Genomic DNA, 4,483 nt, shown 5'->3' with positions numbered 1-4,483 from the left:
CAGGAAAGGAAGTCTTCGCGGTTCCAGATAAAGAGCTTCGCACTTATTTTATAGCTCAGTGGTTTTCAGGATGTGGTCCTGGAGCCCCTGGGTGTCCCTGCGATCTTCTCAAGGGTCCTTGAGCTCAAAATTATTTTCCTAATTATGCTAAACATTTTTGCTATTTTCGTTCTCATTCTCTCACAAGTGTTTAGTGAAGTTTTTCATAGGACGAAAGATAGAACAACAGATTGAATGCTGAAACAGATTTTAGAAGCCAGCAGTCTTCTTTTACGCCAGGCATTAAAAAGATTTGCAGAAATGTCAAACACCACTCTTTTCGGTTATTTTTTTTTAATTTACAATTTTTAAATGTTTTTCATTAAAAACATACGGTGTTAACATGCAATGGGTTTATTATTGCAATTTTAAAATCTATTACTATATTTTAAATTATTTCTCAGTTTTATTTCCTGATATGGTAACTACTGATGGGAGTAGCAACTATGCATTTAAAAAAGTTCTTGGAGGTCTTCATAATTTTTAAGAGTGGAAAAGAGTCCTGAGACCAAATCGTTTGTGAACGCCTTCCATAGGCAGTAAGAAACTACTGAGGAGTTTTAAGTAGGGAAATGACTTCATCAGATTTGCATTTCAGGAAGAGCTCTCCAGACCCAAGCTAGGCCCTGAGGGACAGGTTCACAGGCACTGGCATCTGAGGCAAAGCGATGGAACCTTGAAAGTGCAGGGCTGGTGAGCAATGGAGCTAGAACCCAGATGACCCTGGGGTTTTTGTTCCTAATTTGAATTGCCCTGCAACCTGACAGGCGAGCACCTGGGCAGTACCCACCCATTTCATACCTTTCTTCTCATTCGGCCCCACTAGAGAAGATTCTGCTGCTGTTTCTGGCTCCAGCATGCAGCTCCCTCTCCTTGCTGGCCATGTTCTGAGAGCAGTGGAGTCAGGGAGGCAGAGGAAAGGAAGAGGTTACCAGTGAAGGTGTGAGTGGTGAGCGCCCACAGAGGGCCTCTCCAGGCTGCATAGCCCAGGGTATCCTTCCAACACTCCTGGGCTGTTCAGAGAGGGAAAACAATCACATCAGAACCTCACTGTCTGGAACAGGTAAATTGCCCTAGAATATTGAGGGTTTGTTCCATTAGGGTGAAAAGTATACCATGGACCCAGCAGGTGGCATGGTGCTTGGGGCGCTAGACTCCCACAGGGCCGTCCACCTTTGGGGTCCTGGACCTGGAGGCTTCAGAATCACACTGGGCTCATGTGCCTGTGTGCCTCAAATTCCAGGAGGAGAGTGGAAGAGAGGGGTTTATGGCCTGGCCATCCCTTCTGGAGGATCATTTCTCACTTTCCCTCTCACTGTGTCTGTCTCTCCATTAAGCACCCAATGGCAAAAACAAAACTTAAAATAGTGGGACCATCAGATGGCATAATGGTTACATCGCTGGACTCCCACATAGTTGATTGTAGTTTGAGTCCTGGACCCAGCAGCTTAGAACTTGCGCCGGGCATATGTGCATGTGTGCCCAAGATCCCAGGAGGAAAATGGAGAAGAAAGGATTGTGATGTGGCCATCTCCCATAGGGTGGTGATGGTGGTGGTGGTAATTTCTTGCTTTCTGCCTCAAATCTCTCTCTAAAAAAGTATTCATATCAGATCAATATCTTTTAAAGATATGGATTTTGTAGTCATCAAAAGTAAATTAGTGACTCATTACAAATGCGCATCAGTAGCAATACCAGGCTTTATTACTGAGAAATGCTCTTAGGCTACTAAGGAGCACAGGCCTATATTCCACCTAACAAGTCGTCTCAGAATGCTATGCTTTGGGGATTCTCACAATGGTTTCTTAAAGTTTCTGGTGGTCACCTGCCATTTTTCTTGTCATGCTTGTCCTCTTTATACCTGCTTCTAATCTGTTGCACCAAATAGCCTCTGAACCAAGGTGTGAGGGACTGTCCTGAGATGAAGCACTGGGAAGGCCAGATGCGGCGGCAATAAAGAAGGTGGCTGATGGCAGCTGTGGAGTTAGCGCCCACTTCTCTGGCTTCGATATCCTCCCCTTTAAAATGAGGATACCCGTCTTACTCGGTTGCTGAAGGGACCACAGCACAGCACTCCTCCGGCATCAGCCCTTTCCCTGGACTCATCTGTTCTCAGTTTCACTTCCATTAGACAGTTCTGCATGGAGCCCTGAACCTTCACAGGTTAAAACCCAAAGGGGACCAGCAGATGGTGTGTAATGGTTATGTTGCTGGACTGCCATGTAGTCGACTGTAGTTTGAGTCCTGGACCCGGCAGCTTAAAACTCACACTGGGCACATGTGTGTGTGTGTGTGCCCAAAATCCAGAGAGGAGAAGGGATTGCAGTGTGACCATCCCCACTGATGGGTAATTTCTTACTTTTTGTCTCTCTTTCTCTCTGGTGAGTGCCCATGCCTTATGGCAAAAACCTCTCTTAAAAATAAAATCATGGCTTTCCATCTGAAGCCGTCTGTGCTCCCAAATTCAGACAATGGCACCACCATACCCAGTTACTCAGGCTTGAAACCATGGTGGTATAAACATTTTTTAACAATTATTGGGACCAGCAGGTGACCTAATGGTTATGTCTCTGGGCTCCCACGTAATTGACCGCAGTTTGAGTCCAACCTGGTGGCATAAAACTCATGCTGGGTGCGTGTGTATGCATGCCCAAAATCCTGAGAGGAGAATGGAGGAGAAGGGACTGTGGTGTGGTCATCCCCTGAGGAATGATTTCTCCCTTTCAGTCTCTGATGAGTGCATGTGCCCTATAACAAAAATCTCTGGAAAATTATTTATTTAATTTTATTTATCTTTATTGTTATTTTCGAATTTGCCGTAGTGCTTGTGCACTCACCAGAGCGAGAGAGAGAAAGTTGGAAAGCAAGCCACTAGGTCTATGACTTGAACTGTGGTCAGCTATATAGGGGTCTAGTACCTTAACCACTGTGCCACTTGCTGGCCCCAATGGTAGTGTGGGTGTGTGTGTGTGTGTGTGTATAAAGTTAATTTTTTTTGAGAAAGATTTTTTTTGTTATAGGACGCGTGTGCTTGCTGGAGAGATAAAGAGACAGAAAGTGAGGAATCACTCCCTTTTCCCCCTGGGGGATAGCCACACCACAATCCTTTCTCCATTCTCCTCTTGGAATCTTGGGCATTCATGCACACGTGCCCAGTGTGAGTTTTAAGCCACTGGGTCTGGGACTCAAACCATGGTCGACTACGTGTGAGTCCAGCGATGTAACTATTATACTATCTGCTGGTCCCGGTAATATAATGCATTTTTAAAATGCCTCCCTGCCATTCTCCATACCCTAAAGCACACTGTCTTTGCCCTAGTGGAGGCCCTACTCCCAGGACTATTGGGGTTGTAACCTAACTCTTAACTTGCCTCCCACAGCTGCCAAAACATGTCGCTCACTCCCCAGTTCTGAAAACTTAGTTAAGTCCTCATCACCTCCAGGACAGGGCCCAAAGACCTTCGCTGCATCCAGGCATCTAGATGGGCCTTAAACAGTGGGTAGGAAAAGCTGGACGTGGAAGAGCAAGTGTTAGGGGAGTGGGGTATAGTATGGAAGGTATAATAAGGAACAGCTGAGGGGCCCATTTAAGAGATGGCAAGTAGGCGGCCAGCAGATGGCGTAATGGTTACATCACTGGACTCCCACATAGTTGATCTCGGTTCAAGTCCCGGACCCTGAAGCTTGAAACTTATGCCGGGTGCATGTGCATGTGTGCCCAAAATCCCAAGAGGAGAATGAAGGAGAAGAGATTGTGGCATGGCCATCCCCTTTGGGGAGGTGTGTGTGATTTCTCACGTTTGGTCTCTCTGTCTTGCTGTTAAGCATGCACACCCTATAGCAAAAATCTCTCTGAAAAAAAAAAAAAAAGAAAAAGAGAGATGGCAAGTAGTTTGTGTAGCTAGAGGAGAGGGTTTATGTAGGGACACATGGGACTGTAAGCTGGACAGAGAACAGGGCGCAGCTATGGAGAGTCTCATGTTAGCTCAGAGTTTGGAGGGTGGGTAGGTGAGTGGGGGCGGCTGGTAGAGCGGACGGGTGGGAGTAGAAGTGCTGTGTTTGGTTCACTGTGAGGCACTCACATTTTTCTTTGCCTGGAATTCCTCTGCTCGACCTCTTCCTCACTCTTGTGCATCCAGGGGTCTGTCACAAATGTCATCGCCTCCAAGAAGCCTTACTCCACCCTCCGAGCAGCGATGACCTCCCCAGCTTCCTTAGCTGCCCACGCTCGCCATGTGACCCTTTCCAATGGCATTGTCACAGCCACCCTGCCAGATAGCTCTTTCAGTTTGTATCTTTTCTGAACCCTGCACACGTCATACGCTTGGCCAATGTTTCTAAGTTCAGTAGAGCCCTCTTGAATACTCCCCCTGGAACTTGGGGTAGAGGGTGATTGTGCCCAGGCAAACCCACTGGCATTCCTCTGAACCAGGGATATGCGCCA

General features: G+C 46.8%; 1 long non-coding RNA gene across 1 annotated transcript in view; it reads left to right on the top strand.

Annotated features, from left to right (window-relative positions):
• LOC102479145 (uncharacterized) overlaps nucleotides 1-4,483 on the top strand; it is a 23,742-nt gene that overhangs the window by 739 nt on the left and 18,520 nt on the right. The gene's annotated exons all lie outside the window — the stretch shown is intronic.

Source organism: Tupaia chinensis, unplaced genomic scaffold, assembly GCF_000334495.1.
Source record: "Tupaia chinensis unplaced genomic scaffold, TupChi_1.0 Scaffold143758_1, whole genome shotgun sequence".
Classification (NCBI taxonomy): domain Eukaryota; kingdom Metazoa; phylum Chordata; class Mammalia; order Scandentia; family Tupaiidae; genus Tupaia; species Tupaia belangeri.
The sequence above is the reverse complement of the archived record's forward strand: the minus strand, read 5'-3'. Positions and strand labels throughout refer to the sequence as shown.